Below are 17,032 nucleotides of genomic sequence, written 5' to 3'. Positions count from 1 at the left end.
ACCTGACAACAACAACAACATTGAGCATGATACAGATGCATATTCACTTTGATGGAAAACAAATGTTTTCTACAAAATATAATTTCATAAACTATGTTTCATTTTTAGATTCCTGGTGTGGTACTAGACTACAAACCACAAGATTGGCAGTTCAAATCCACCAGCTGCTCCTCAGAAACCCTATACAAGGTTACTATGAGTTGGAACTGATTGACAGCACTTAACAACATCAATAGCACATTTCATGTTTACCGTAAAAGAAAAAATTTCTCAGGAAATTAAATTACAAAACTTTTTTTTTTTTTAAATAAAGAAACAGGAATACAACTCTAAAAGGAAAACAACTTTATCATAAACTACTCACTCAATTTATTCTTGAGTTTCAAAATATGCCATTTGAATGTTAAAGAGAAGGACTGTGGGTTATTTTAGAAAGAAATTAAGACCTTTCCCATTGCAGAAATTTACAAGTCACCTTTAGGTCATTTTTGACATGTTTCTTACTTTTACTAAGAGATAAAATAACTAGACAAATAAAGTGTTTTTTTCTCGATCCATCAACTGCTACCAATTGCATTTCCATGAAGTTATTTGTCCAGACTCTGGTTGTTTCATAGAATCAACAACAAAATCCTTCCATTATGTCTTCCAGTTGTAAAATTCACTTCTTTTCTGAATCTGTAGAAAAAGACATCATGTTTGGTAACATACAAGGTTGGGAAAAAATTATGGAAGCTCTTAATGTGATGGATTGACAAAAGCTACAATGATGAATTCAAGCATGCTGATAACTATGAAGATGGCTCAGATTTGGACACCATTTCATTTTGTTGTATATTAGGTCACAATGAGTCAGAGATGACTCAATAACAACAAAATACATTCCAGGCTGCTTCCTTGCATGCACATCATCACAACCACTGTTAGCCTGAGCTCTGTGCTTGTTTAGCTCTTTACCACCCCCTGGACCAAATGTCCTCCTTTTTTGTATTCCATAATAGCACCCTATGAATGCCTCTATCATTTGCATTGTTCTATTTTTCTGAAATTCTTTAAATAGAACATCTACCCATTGAATATTAAATCCTTGAGGTCAGGTTGATGTATAGAATCTAATAGAGTTGTATTAGAAGAATCACAATACAGAACCCAAGGATATTTCAAATAATAATTCTGCTTTTAAGAATACATCAACATTTGACTTGCTTTGGGGTTAAAGAGACTGAAAGCCAAATTGTTCTAATCTGTGTCTCATCAAGTGATTGTCATTTGATTAGGAATCCTATGTCTGATCTAGGAACCTTAAGCATGATTCTAAAGTATGTCTAAGTAATGTAAACTTGCTTTTCAATTTCACATAAAGTCACTATAGGCTAGAATCAACTCAGCAGCAATGGATTGGAAGATACAGACTTATTAACAGTCTGAATATGATGCCATAACCTTGCTCATTGAAAGTAAAGAAAACATGAAATACTTACTGATGAAAATAGAAGATTATAGCATTCGATATAGATTATACCTCAATATAAAGAAAACAGAAATACTCACAACTGAACCAATAACAACGTCATGATAAAAGGAGAAAAGGTTGAAGTTGTCAAAAATTTCATTTTACTGGGATCCATAATCAATGCCTTTGGAAGCATTAGTCAAAATACCAAATGGCATATTGTACTGGGCAAATCTGCAAAAGACCTTTTTAAAGTTTTCAAAAGCAAAGATGTCACTGTGAAGATTAGGTATGCCTGACTTTAGCCATGGTATTTTCAATTGCCTTCTATGAATGTGAAACCCGGACAATGAATAAGGAACAAGGAACACTAAAGAAGAATTGATGTATTTGAGTTATGATGTTGGGAAAGAGTAGTCCCAACACCATGTCATGGACAATCAAAAGAACAAACAAATCTGTTATGGAAATACAGCCAGAGTGCTCTTTGGCAGTGAGGATGGCAAGGCTTCATCTCTTATACTTTGGACATGTTATGAGGATAGACCCGTCTCTGGAGGAGGACATCATGCTTGGTAAAGTAGAGGGTCAGTGAAAAAGAGGGAAAACCTAAACAACATGGGTCAACACATGGCTGCAATCATTGGCTCAATTGTAACAATATTTGTGAGGATGGCACAAGACCAGGCACTGTTTACTCCTGTCGTATAGTGTCGCCACCCAACAACCACAATAATAGGTGTGTAGGAGCCTTGGTGATGCAGTTGATAAGTGTTCAGCTGCCAAATAAAGGGCCAGTGGTTCAAACCCACTGGTCTCTCCTCAGAAGAAAGATGTAACAGCCTGCTTCTATACAGCTAGATAGCCTTGGGAATCCTATGGTGTGATTCTACTCTATCCTATAGGGTCATTATGAATAGGAATTGACTCCACAGCAGTGTGTTATTAGGGATGTTACAGTATCTCATTGTTGTTTTCATTTGCAATTTACTAATGACATGTGATGTTCAGCACCTTTTTATGTACTTATTTGACATCTGTATATCTTCTTTGGTAAAGTATCTGTTTAGATATTTTGTCTACTGTATAATTGGCTTGTTTGCCTTCTCATTGTTACTTTTCAAGAGTTCTTTTATCTTCAATTCAAGCCTTTTATTTAATATGAGTTTTCCAAACATTTTCCAAATCTGTGATTTGCTCTTCATTGTCTTAATAGTGTGTCTTTTGTAGAACAGAAGTTTTTTATTTTAATGAAGTTTGACTTATCAATTTTGTCCTTTTGTGATCATGATTTACTGTTGTATCTAAAAATCCATTGACAAAACTAAGGTCACCTAGGATTTCTCCTAAGAGATATTTTACGAGTGCTATAGTTTGGGGTTTCACATTTAGGGGTATGATCTGAACTGAATAAAGTTTTGTGAAAAGGTCAAGGTCTAAATTAATTTTTTGCTTATAGCAATAAATGCAAACATCCAAAAAAGAAAGAACCAAAATGAACATCTTGACACAGCATCTCCAACAATTAGAAAAGAGCAATAAAGGAAGCCTAGAGCCACCAAAATAAAAGAAATGATAAAGATTAGTGAAGAAATAAGTGAAACAAAACAAAAAACAATTAAAAGAATTAACAAGACAAAAAAGTTGATTCTTTGAAAGGATTAATAAAATTGACTAACCACTGGCATCAAGAACATCATACAGGAAGAAAGTGTAATTTCAGTAATAAAACAAGAAAGATGTAAAATGGATGTCAGAAGAGACTGAAAATTGTTCTCAAGTGTAGCTGGAAGAAATAAGAGGTAGAAGAGCTGAACAGAAAAGTACAAAGGGCAGAGTAGCTCAAGACAAAGCCAAATATTAAAATAAAATGTGCAAAGGCTTGGAGTTAGAAAACAAAAAAGTTCTTATCTCAAGCTGAAAGAACTGAGGAAAAATTCAAATTTAGACTTGCAATACTATGGGCAAAATATTGAATGATGCAGAAAGCATCAAAAGAAGATGGAAGGAATATACAAAGCAAAATTAAATGTTTTATGTTCAGCAGTTCCAAGAGGTAGCAAATGATCAAGAACCAATGATAATGAAGACTTTCAAGGTACATTGAAGGCATTGGCAAACAACAAGACTCTGGAAATTGATGGAATACAAATTGAGATCTTTCATAAGACTAGTGCAGCACTGAAAACACTCACTCATACATGCCAAAAAAGTTGAAAGACAGCTACCTGGCTAAATGACTGGAAGAGGCTGATATTTGAGTTCATTCTGAAGAGAAGTGACCCTACAGAATACAGAAATTATCTGACAGTATTATTAATATCATATGCAAGTAAAATTTTGCTAAAGATAATTCAAAAATTGATGCAATAGTATGCTGACAGGGAGCTGCCAGAGGTTTAGGCCTTAATGTTTTCCATAGTGGCCATGCCATTTTACAATTACACCAACTGTGTATAAAAATTATAATTTTCCCAAAATTTGACCAGCATTTTTTTTTTTAATCAGTGCCATTTTTTGCAGGGGTGAGACAGAATTTCATTGTAGTTTTGATATACATCTCTATGATGATTTGCCCCTTTTTAAATTGAATATTGTCTTAGTTAAATAGTGATGTCATTGCAAAATCTATCACAGGTGAATAGCTTTAAAAATTAGAAATGCATGGTCTTACCATTCTGAAGGTTAAAATTTCAAATTAGGGATTTGATTGTCTTCATTCCTTCAGTGAGTTTCTCTGTTAGTGTCTGGTGGCTGCCAGAAATCCTTGGGATTTCTTTCCTTATATACGGATCTTCATCTGGTCTCTTGCCCTGTGTGTGTATGTTTATGTGTGTATGTGACTTTGTGTCTATTCTTTTATTTTTAAAGGATATCGCTCAGTAGCGATAAGGTTTATGACCTTGTAAATTCTAATGAAAGAATGCATCTTTTCCCAAACAGAATCACATTCACAGATACGGGAGTGCAGTGCAGTGACCTACTGCACGTGGGTCTTCTACCATTAATGTTCATAACCATCACCAAACTCTGATGTTTCTGAAATGAGCCATCTCAGAAGCAACAAATGGGGGATCCCAATGTCATCAAAGTAGAAGAGCCCAGTGCAGCACATCATTTGGATCCTGAGATTCCTGCACAATAAACCTCTTCAACCCAGGGACAAATAGTTAAAGCACCGGAAGACTGACAGAGGAGCAGCAGTATAAGAAGCAAGAGCCAGAGCACAAAACAAAGTGGTGGACTTCCCAGCACATGGAGCAGCAAGTAAAGCTGAATGACTTTGTGGCAAGCAGCTTGCTTGCAGAGTGGAGTGCGTACAGACACTTGAATTGGGGAGCTAGGTTTGTGGACCCATGGAGCTAGAGCCAAGTGCATTAAGGCTGAAGTTTACCAGTGCCTTATCTCTATTTATCAGCAGACCTAAAGGAGTTTTGTAACTTTGCCTGGGCAGAAAGATGCCTATCTGTGGGCACAACTGAGTTGGGGTTATCTTGATTGGAAGAACTGTGCCCTGATTATCTTCTCATCCTTCATTGTAACCTGTTAGCTTCCCTAATAAACCCCATAACCGTGTGTCTGAGTTCTGTGTGGCCCTTGCCATGAGCTATTGAATCCAGATGAGTACAGTGATGTGGAGGGAATGGTTGGAGTCATTTTTTGGCATAATTTTTGGGGAGGAGGGGATAATTCAATTCAGAAAAAAATATTATCTTTTATATCCAGATATTATCACTACAAATTTGTACAGAAAAAAATATTATCTTTTATATCCAGATATTATCACTACAACTGTGTACATATAAATTAAAATTCATAAGATTCAGAGATTTCTCCTGGGTCTTGGAAGATTTTTGCTATGTATCTTACACATATCACATGTTTGTTTTCTCTTTTGCCATGTAAAAATCATACCTATTCTTTCATTCAAGAAACATTCAGAAGTAGGAAAAATTCAAAAAAGATGCCATATTTGTTTAGCAATCTTTTATTAAGTGTAATTTATATTCTAGGCATTTAAAGAGGTATGAAGGGATTGTAGAAACATAAAGATTAATAAGAGATGACTTCTTAGCCTATACTCCGCACTCCAATAGTTTCTAATCTAATTAGTGAGACAGATGTAAAGGCATTGTGAAATAATTGCTTAAGTAGAGATATAAGTAAAATGTTCTCAAAGAAAATTGGATAAACGATCAAATCCAACTAGGCAAATTAAGGAAGACAATCTAACAAATGTCTTATGAGTTCTACTTAAATATTGGAGTCGAATAATGACATCTCCATCTGAGAAAGTAGAATGAAGAACAGAGACGCTATCTAATGCCAGCTGTCTCCTTGTATTTATTGCCACATGGAGCTTTGCTCTGGTTCCAAACCCAGTAGACCTAAAGCTGAGTTGATCATCTTCTTCTCAACAACTCACTAATTGTTTCTTATTTTCTTTAATCATATTCACATATCCTTAGTCTAGAAAACTTGCAGCCAGTCTAAATACAACCCAGACCTTTTGTTGTTTTAGTCAACTCCTTTTAACCTCCTAGTGGTGAATGAAAGTTTCTTCCTATAGAATCATGATGATAGACAAATACAAAACATCCAACCCTGGACAGATGAGATTGAGAGCAGTTTACTAACCTCAGGGAAAACTTGAACAAGGTCATTTCACTTGAGAACAAAATGAATAACTAGGGTTTGTGAGAAGCAAGTTTTGTACTACCAAGAGGGTCCCTGACTCTTCTGGGTAGATGTGACTGGATTGTTTGAATAAATTCATGAACTGGCAGGCAGCCAAATTCTTCTACTTAGGGATAAAGAGGAACTACTCACTCATCATGACTTACTAAGGAGGGCTGTTTGGTTTGGATACCTTGTCCTTAGGAGCAGTCAGGAAGTTGTGATTAGGTCATTGGAAGATCTCCCTATTTCACTAACTATAAAGGAGCTCTGGCAGCGTATTGGTTACGAATCAGGCTGCGAACCTTAAGATCAGCAGTTCGAAACTACCAGCCGCTTTGCGGGAGAAAGATGAGGCTTTCTACTCCTGTGAAGATTTAATGAATCTCGATGTTGCGTAAAAGACACTCAGTGAGACTAATTTACCTTGGCAAAGTAAAATTCACTCTTGCAAGAGGGTGCGTGAGCATAGCCGTACATACACGAACAGGCCAGCGAGCAGACTGAGTGGGCAGTCCACTTGGGTTTTTAATCCCTGATGCGAGTCTCAAGGCTGTATCTCACCCTATTGGCTAGGGTTTGGACCGCACAATCTATTCCCTTACCTGGTTGGCTAGTTCAAATTTTTAAGGCTCACATTTCTACTTTAGGAAAAGAAGAAGAGAACAATCATAAAGTCTTTGCTCCAGGAAGTAGTTTAAAGAAAAAGAAAGTGATCATAAACTCCTTATTCCAGGAAGTAGTTTAAGGAAAAAGAAAGTGATCATTAAAATATTTTTTCTTCCACAGTCAGTGCCAACCAATAGCAACCCTGTATAGGGTTTTTGAGTAGTGGCTGGTGAGCTTGAACCAATGACCTTGTGGTGCAAACCGAATATGCAAACTAGTGCTTTAACCCACAATGCCACACCAGAACATAACATTGTTGTTGTTGTTAAGTACCAGGTCCAACTCATAGTGTTACAGCAGTTTTAAATCCGAGAGTGTCACTGCAGCTCTGGATCCGCCGTCGAAGAAACTGAGACCACTCAGAGAGGTGAAGGAGAGTTTCAGATTTTATTAAGCCAGCTGGCCCAGGGGAGCTAATTTCTCAGATTCGGAGTGATGAATGGAAGGCAACATGGGCTCATATGGGGTCAGAGTCAGGAGACAGGGGGGCTAGGTTGCAGACCTGTTTGAGGACAGAAGGGAAACCAGGGGATTGGTCCCATTCAGTGACCTGATTAACATTCTAGCTTGTCTCCTGGGTGGGGAAGATTGGTCCTACTCAGTAACCTGATTAACATTTTAGCTTGTCTCCTGGACAGAGAGGGCAGTGAATGATTTTACTTTTTCCTGTGCAACAGCAACCTTGTATAGGGTTTCTGAGGAGCAGCTGGTGGGTTTGAACTTCTGAACTTGTGGTTTGCAGTCCAGTGCTGATGTCTTACATCACATTGATTCAATCACGTAATTTAGTAGGTCATTATCTTCCTGTAGAATGTCTCCTTGATATTGTGATTCCCCCCTTATCTAATGGAGTTCTGGTACAGTTGTAGTATAAAGCACTGGACCACAAGGTCAGTGTGGTCCTTGAACCACAAGGGTGGTGGTTCCAACTCACTAGCTGCTCCATGGAAACATTATAGAGTGTCACTACCAACTAGAGAATACTTAACAATAACAACAAAACCTTGTTTAGACTTTTGTTGTTGTTGTTAGGTGTCATCTTGTCAATTTTCAACTCATAGCAACCCCATGTGACAGAGTAGAACCACCCCATAGGGTTTTCTAGGCTGTGACTTTGCAGTAACAAAAGAAAACCACCATACATCACTTATAATGTTGTTGTTGTTGTTGTTATGTGCCGTGGAGTCGGTTACTGAAAATTGCTACCTGGAGAGATTAATGAGGCCAGCTGGAGACAGCCAACTAGGATGATCATCTTGGCCTTGAATAATAGAGAAGAGAATTCCTGAAATTCCTTGGGCCCTACCTAATACCCCAAACCCCTAGAAAACTCCCCTCCCCTTTTCCTCTGGAGATAGATCTGGGAAATTTTCTACTCCCTTATTCTACTGAGTATTGGTGGTGGTGGTTGTGTGCCATGGAGTCAGTTCCAACTCATAGCGACACTGTAGAGGGTTTGCGAGGCTGTAAATATTTATGGGAGCAGAAAGCCTCATCTTTCTCCCGTGGAACAGCTGGTAGTTTCAAACTTCTGACCTTGTGGTTCGCAGCCCGATTTGTAACCACTACGCTACCAAAAACTTTGCTATTTGCTCTGAGTTCTGCCTCTGAATATTGGCTCTATCATCTGGCAGGTGAAAAAGACTAATTTTTCCAATCACAGGTTTCATTTTCAAAGGAAAGAATAATTTGAACATCCACTATGGTGAATTTGGTTTTGGCTAGCATTGGGTGTGATGCCAAACAGCCTTCCAAGAAGTTTGAAAGTGTTTGAAAGAGGTTAACACTTAGTGTCAGATTCAAAAGGAAAACACTTAGTGCCAATTCAATATTGTGAATGGAGATGCAGTTAAACATGCATCAGTTTATTGAAATATTACAGTTGATACTCTGTCAATTCTTGAAAACGTTTTCACCAATACCTTCAGAGCAGCTTGACTTTTTCCTTCAATACCATCAGTTTTTTAATCATATATTATCCCCTGAAATGACTGAAAGTTGACCATTTCTTTTCTTTTTGGTATAGTGACTCTGTTTAGTCCTTCCATCTTGTTTTGATGTACTCTGAATGGTTCAATATTTGGTCCATAGAATCATTCAATATCACGACACAAAGTTTAAATTTTTTCTTCAGTTCACTAAGATTGAGAAAAGCTGAATGTGCTCTTCCCTTTTATTTCCTAACTCCAGGCCTTTTCACATATCATCATATCACTTTATATTCTCAAGATGCCCTTTGAAATTTTCTGTTCAGTTCTTTTACTTAATTATTTCTTCTAGTCCCTTTAACTTTATGTTCAATAGAAAGTTTTAGAGTCACTTCTGACATTCATTTTGGTCTTTTCTTTCTTTCTTTTTGGTCTTTTTAATGACCTTTTGCTTTCTTAATTAATGATGATGTTCTTGGTGTCATCTCACATCTCATTTAGTCTTCAATCATTAGTGTTCAGTACATAAAATCTGTTCTTGAAATTGTGAGAAATTCTCAAGATGGTCCATCATCAGGAATAAAGGACCCAGGAAATTGCTAGAGGAGACATAGTTTGTTGATTCACATAGCAACAGGGGCCTTTGTCTCTGGGGTATGTGAACAGGATGAACTGTGGGAGGAGGAAGAAACCCCCATCCACTATGAACTTTAAATAAGAATACAGCCATCAAGAGTAATTTAATAGGCTATAGAGATTGTTAACCTCATAGTACTCAGTCAGTGAGGAACCAGGGGAGGGACCTTCTCAGAATAGGATAAAAATTCTTGTAGAGGAGCTGGCCACTGTGGTGCATCTGCCTGTGTCTTGGGGGGAGGGTGGGCACCAGATTTTGAAAAATTGAATAAAGAAAATCTGACTTTCCTTAAAAGAAATCAGATTGGGTTTCTTAAGTATTTGTCAGTAAGCACTCATGATAACTCATCGGTGATCTCATAACCAAGAGGAACCCAGGCAGTAGCCGGGGTATCGACAGTGTTTCTAACAAAATGGTCTTTCTGGTAGCATAGTGTTATGAATTTAGCTGCTAACCTCAAGGTCAGCAATTCGAAACTACTAGCTGTTCCTTGGGAGAAAGATGAGGTGTCCTCCTACTCCCATAAAGATTTACAGCCTCGGAAACCCTTTACAGGGTTGTTTTGAGTTGGAATCAACTCCACCATGGCACACCACCACCACCACCACCATACTCAGGGCCATATTTTGGCTTTCATGACTTGAATTTCATGAATTCTCTTCAGCTTTAGCTTGAACTTGCATATGAGCAATTGATCATCTGTCCACAGTCAACTCCAGACCTTGTTTTGGCTGAACTTCTCTAAATGAGGAGTGGGTATAAAAAGGAAGTAAGAAATTATCATTCCAGCACTCCATGGTCATCTGTCATGAAGTGATGTTAAATGAAAATGCTTAAGGACAGGCAGACTCTTGCTTACCAAATGAATCAAGATACAATGTTGTTATGTACCTTCAAGTCGGTTCCAGCTCTTAACAACCTTATATAGGGTTTCTGAGGAGCCGCTGATGGGCTTGAACCACATATCTTTCAGTTAGAAGTCCAGTGCTTATTCTGCAACACCACATCAGGATTGCAAGATACATGTTCATATCAAACAAATGTTGTAATTTTTGTTATCCATAGCAGTTGGTTGGATGTTTAGGTCTCTTCGGAAACAATAGAAAAAGATTAAAGTGAAAAAACTTGAAACAATGTAAGCATTGTGAATTAGATTTCATCACTAGGTACACTTCCCATAATCATGAATCAAAGCATTGCATTCTCTGGGACTAAATCTCATAAGAATTAAATCAGAAACCTACAGCTGGGAGTCTCTCCATAAAGTTTCCTCTAAGTCTTACTTTATGAGGGAAAAAGTTCTGAGTAAACCAAAGGTGGTTGAGAACAGTGAGAATGAAGAACTCCAATAAGCTTCAGATAGTCATATTGCATATCTATTTGGTTATGAGTTTAGAATAAGTGAAAATAAAAACCTTAATGATTTGCCTGTCTTCATTCAAGCTATTTATAATAATTAGGTTTAATATGCTTCTTCAAAGATTATAAACATTATGCTTCTAACAACTACCTCAAGAAATTTCTTTGAGTATTTTCCATCTCTTTTAATAATGAAATGCTTTACTCATTACAGAAATGATACCATAGAGAGATACTTCTCCACTCAGATAAATATTAAAAACTGAATCAGTAGACGAGCTTCAAGTGCTACTCTAATTCGTGATTTATTTGATTAATTGGAAACCCCATGGTGAGAGTAGCAAAAGATAAAACTGGGTTTTGGCATTCAGGATGTTTTCAAAGCTCTTGATGCACATCAGACAATTTTGAGCCTGAATACAATTTTCTTTGGTGTGATTTTTATTATATTGCTGTGGTAGAATTTTGATATTCCCAGAGCTTCTGGTATGTGGAGTAATGGGACTGCAGAGTAATGCTGTCCCTGTGCCAAAGAGAGAGTGTCGTATTGTTGTTAGTTACCATCCATTTGATCCTGACTCATGGCACCCTCATGGGAGTGCTTAATGATCTAGGCTGTGAAGAAGCATGTAGGTTAGAAAGGCAGTCAAGGGTGAGTGAAGATACCTAGCTCATCACGGCATCCTCTGGGTGCTGTTACCAATTTGTTAACTTTGTATCCAGATGTAAGAGGTCCAAAACCAGTAGTGTGACACAAATTAGATAATCACACCTAGTGCTGGTGTGGTGCTGTAGGATAAGCACTGAACTGCTAACTACAATGTTGTGAGTTCAAACCATGCAGCCGTAGGTAGAATTGATTATAATGACATGAATAGAGCAAAGCTTTTGGGACTTTCAATTGCTAATGGGATACAATTCAAAATAAGGAGAATAAGCTTAAATATCCATTAATAATCAGAACACAGAATGTACAAAGTATGGAATTAGTAAAATTTGGATGTTGTTAAAAATGCAATGAAACACATAAAGATTGATATCCTAGACATATGTGATTTGAAACAGACTGGTATTTACCATTTTGAATTCTATAATCATATGAATTACTATGCTGGGAATAACAAATTTAAAATAAATGATGTCACATTTATCTTCAAAAAGAATATTTCAAGATATGTCTTTAAGTACAATACTGTCTGTGATAGGATAATATCCATACTTCTACAAAGGGGTCCTGATGTAGTGCTGTAGGATAAGCATTGGATTACAAAATGCAAGATCAGTGGTTCAGACTCACCAGCCAATCCTCAGAAACTCTATTCAGGGTCTCTATGTGTTGGAACCAAGTTGACGGCATTTAACAAAAACAACAACAAAGAAGATCAGTTATTGTCACTATCATTCAAACTTATATACCAACCATTAAAGCCAATGATGAGGAAATTGAAGAATTCTACCAACTTCTTCAGTACAAAATTGATCAAGCATGCAATCAAAATGCATTAATAATTACTGGTGATTGGAATGCAAAGGTTGGAAACAAAGAAGATGGATCAGTAGTTGGAAAATATGGCCTTGGAGATAGAAATGATGCTGGAGATCACATGATAGAATTTTGCAAAACCAGTGAATTATTCATTGCAAGTACCATTTTTAAACAACATAAAAGATGATTATGCACAGGGATCTCAGCTGATGGGATACACAGGAAACAAACAGACTACATCTTGGGGAAGAGATTGTGGAAAAGCTCAAAATCATCAGCCAAAATTAGGCCAGGAGCAGACCATCGATTGCTCATAGGCAAGACCAGGCTGAAGGTAAGGAACAAGTCCAAAACAATAAAAATATTATTTGAATATATTTCATCAGAATTTAGAGAACACCTTAAGAACAGATTTCATTCACTAGACACTAATGACTAAAGACCAGAAGAGTGCGGGATGAAACCAGAACATTATATATAAGGAAAGCAGATCATTAAAAAGACAGGAAAGAAATAAATGACTAAAATGAATGTTAGAAGAGATTCTGAAATTTTCTCTCTAGCACAGAGATGCTAAAGAAATAGGAAGAAATGAGGTAATAAAATAGCTGAAGAGAAAATTTCAGAAAGCATCTCAATGAGACAATGTATTATAACAAAATATGCAAGACCAAAATTTAGAAAACTAGATGGTAAGAAGATGTTCAGCATTTCTCAAGCTGAATGAACTAAAGAAAAAATCCAAGTCTTCACCTGCAATATTGAAGGATTCTAGTAAAATCATCATAAGAAGATGCAAAGTTACTGTAGCAAAATGAAATGAGGTAGCATTTGACCAAGAACACATGGTATTTAATGGAGAAATTCAAAGCTGCATTGAAGATATTGGCAAAAAACTAAGTTCCAGGAAAGGACACACTACAATTTGAAATCATCCAACAAACCGATGCAGCACTGGAGGCACTCACTCATCAATGCCAAGCAATTTGGGAAAAAAATTTCCTGTCCAACTGACTGAAAAAAATTCATATTTGTGCTCATTCCAAAGAGAAGTGACCCAAAGGAATGCAGAAATCATCTAACAATAACACTGGAAATAGCAAGTAGAATTTTGCTGAAGATAATTCAAGAATCATTTCAACAGTACATAGACAGGAAACTGCCTGAAATTCAAGCTGGATTTAGAAGAGACATGGAACTGGGAATATCATTGCTGATGTCAGATGGATACTGGTTAAAAGCAGAGAATACAAGAAAAATGTTTCCTTGTGCTTCACTGACTCCTCAAAGGCTTTAACTGTGTGATCATGACACACTATGGATAACATTATTATGAAGAATGGATATTCCAGACCCTTAATTATGCTCATGAGGAATATAGAATAAGAGGCAGTTGTTAGGACAGAACAAGGGGATACTACATGGTTTAAATTCAGGAAAAGTATGTGCCAGGTTATATCCACTCACCATATTTATTCAATCTATATGCTAACAAATAATCTGAGATTATATGAAAATGAACATAACATGAGGATTGGAAGAAGACTCATTAACAACCTGTGATTTGCTAGATGATAATAACCTTGCTTGCTGGAAGCAAAAAAGACTTAAGATACTTAATGATGGAGATCAAAGACACCCTTTATTATGGATTGCATCTCAATGTATAGAAAGCAAAAATCCTCACAACTGAACCAATAAATGGCATCATTATGTATGGAGAAAAAATTGAAGTTGTCAAAGACTTCATTTTGCTTGGATCCACAATCAGCATTCATGGAAGCAGCAGTCAATAAATCAAACAACATATTTGATTTGGCAAATCAGCAGCAAAATACTTTTTTTAAAAGTGTTATAGGGCAAAGATATCAATTTGACGATTAAGGTGTGCCTCATCCAAGATAAGATCATTTCAATTGCTCCATATGCATGTGAAAGTTACTCAGTGAATAAGGAAGACAATAGAAGAATCAATGCATTTGAATTATGCTGTTGGAGAAAAATACTAAAAGTATCACTGACTGCCAACAAACAGGTCTGTTTTGGAAGAAGTACAGTCAGAATGCTCCTTAGAAGTCAGAGTAGTGAATTTTCGTTTCTCATATTTTAGACGTGTTATCAGAAGGGACCAGTCCTTGGAGAAGGATATCATGTTTAGTAAAGTGGAGGGTCAGGCTAAAACAGGAATAACCCCCAACAAGATGGATTGACACAGTGGTAATAGCAAGGAGCCCAAACATAGCAACAACAGGACTAGACAGTGTTTAATTCTTTTGTGCATAAAGTTGTTATAAGTTAGAACCCACTGTACAGCACATAACCAGAACAATAGCAATAATATTACTAATATATATATTTAACTTAGAATCATACTTTATTTAACAATCTGAAAATGTGGATGTTTTGTTTTTTTCCTTTAATCGAAATGAATGATAAATCAGACAGAATTTTTAACCATCCTCTGAGTCTGTGTGGTTATGTGTCTCTGTATGGACAAATATATGGTGTTTCTGCTATTTATAGTCATTATAGCCACATTTTAATTAATATAAAGTCTTAGTATTCAAACAAATCTAAACGCTGAATTAAATATCCCTGAGTCTCACGTTCTCTTCTCCCAAGGCTGCCTTCCTCCTTCTTGTCATAAGGTTGTTCTTCGGCTTCCGTTAGTGCTGGGCCTTCAGACAACCCCCAGCAGTGGTCTGTATATGAACCTAGGAATGAGTGCTAGGGTGTATCTTGCTCTGACCTACATCATCTGGCCACCCCCAAACCCCAAAGGCCTGGTGGGGAAGATTCTCTGGGGAGATATGTCTTGTGGGGGGAGAGTCTTGGCCTCTTCAGAGCTGTGCATTTTAACTTGTAGATACTTCTTCTTGAGTTTCAGGTTCTGGGATGCTGCTCTCGCCAGAGACTTGAAGCTGAAGGTCTTGGCCCTTAGGGGAGTTAGCTGGGGCAAGCTCATTGTTTTCTTCCTTATCTTCAATCTTCTCTGGTTCACTAGACTCTGAAAGCTCATTAAGCCTGGGGAAGAACAAAGTTCTTCTGGGCTCAGATTGCATATGGTTTCCTTTTCTCTGAACTCAGAAGTTCTTTCTGGTTTCTCTGGTGGCTCTGGATCAGGAGATGCCTGTATGGAGGTCCTAGGACTAGGAGTCTCAGCCCCCCAAGAAGGCCCTGGGGCTGGTGGGTGAGCCTGCTTCAGAGGCTGGAGGGCAAGAGGGAGTGTTCCCTGAGGAGAGGCTGCGGCTGGGAGTAGTTCTGGGTAGAGGAGACCTATTGGGGGGCACTGAGGTCCTGGAGTGAAAGGCTCTCTTCTTTGGTTGTTCAGATCCTTCACTTGAGGTGTGGGTTCAGAGGACTTCTTCTGGAAGAGATGATGAAGCTTGCTCTAAAAGATTCAGGGATCTGCCTAGTGATGGCGCTGGGGAGCAAGAGAAAACTTCCTCCTGGAACTCACCACCGTCAATGGTGGGAGAGGACTGGGTTTGGGTTGGCCCATTGCAGGCTGGCAGAGGCTCTGCTTCCTCAGAGACTCTGGTTCTGGGCTCTTATTCCTCTGTTTCTTCATCTTTTAAGGGTTCTCCTTTGATGTCAGAGTTGTCTTCTCCCTGGGCTGGATCAAGTGCCAGGTCTTTGAGCCGGACTCCCCCTCACTCTTCAAGGAAAATGCAGATGAGGAAGGTGTAACTGTTCGATCTGGGGAAAAGATGACTAAAGAGCAGGTGCTGTTGCTTCATAGTCCCTTCACCACAAAGACTTGGTTGCAATGCTGCTTGCAACCAAGTCTTTGTGTAGAGATTGGTTCTCCAGCTTGCTCATCACCTTGTAGAGATTGTGGTTCCCCTTGCTCATCTCTCTGTAGAAAACATCCTTCAGGTTGGAAATGTTTTGGAAGATAGCCACGTAACAGCCAATAGGACTGTTGTAAAGAACATGCAGCTCCTCTGATAGTTCCTGGTTCAGGTCTTCAAAGACTACCTGGGCTTTATTGAATTCTTCCTTGGCCCTTGCTTTCTTAGCCTCATCTTTGTTCTTGGCATTCTGCACACCCTCCAGATGGTGCCGGGCACTGCCGTAGTCCACAAGTTTTCTACCCGCTTGGCAATTCTCTCCTTAATGTTACTGAACTGGGCTATGTAATTTCCCATGGTTCTCACAGCCCTGTCAGCCAGCTTTTCCTCATAGTCTTCCCAAAGGAGATCATTATTCCCTAGGATGGCCTTCAGCTCCTCCTGAATGTCCCAGTCACTGCTGTAGATCTCCTGCAGGGCCTCTGACACGCTCTTTAAACTTTCATGCCTCACTTTGACTGCACTAACGAAGTTCTTCAGGTCCTTGTATAGCTTGTGGCCTTCAGCCTGTTGTTAGTAGAAGTTGTTGGCACTTTGTTCAAACCGTTCATCTTTAGTTCCCACAGTTTCCCCCAACTTCTGCAGTATCTTCTCCTGGGCCCTCCTGCACTTCTTCTGCACCTGCTTTGTGAAGAGGCCGGCAGCACCACCGCCAGCCTTGCTCTCGGCCATCCTGGAGGACCCCAGGGGTGTCTGCCCAGGGCCTGCCAATATTAACACCTTGATGACACACTCCTTGAAGATTTATTTCCTCTGCATTTTCTCTGTTGAAGTGTATGTGGGAGAATACTAATTCTGTTGGCACTGTATTTTTGCCTTTCAAATTAAATTAGATGCAGACATTATAGTGACAAAGCTCTGTACTTAGAATTTAGCCCTTGACACATGCCTATAATATGATGAGCTATTTTGGAGTTGTTGTTGTTGTTGTTAAGTGCCATTGAGTCAGTTCTGACCCATAATGACCCT

At 38.2% G+C, this 17,032-nt stretch overlaps 1 pseudogene; it reads right to left on the bottom strand.

The window, feature by feature from the left end:
• Positions 1-15,049: 15,049 nt before the first annotated feature.
• On the bottom strand, positions 15,050-16,735 carry LOC102841386 (annotated as a pseudogene).
• Between the last annotated feature and the right edge of the window lie 297 nt (positions 16,736-17,032).

Source organism: Chrysochloris asiatica, unplaced genomic scaffold (assembly GCF_000296735.1).
Source record: "Chrysochloris asiatica unplaced genomic scaffold, ChrAsi1.0 scaffold00005, whole genome shotgun sequence".
Classification (NCBI taxonomy): domain Eukaryota; kingdom Metazoa; phylum Chordata; class Mammalia; order Afrosoricida; family Chrysochloridae; genus Chrysochloris; species Chrysochloris asiatica.
Note: the sequence above shows the minus strand (reverse complement) of the source record. Positions and strands in the feature narration are given on the sequence as shown.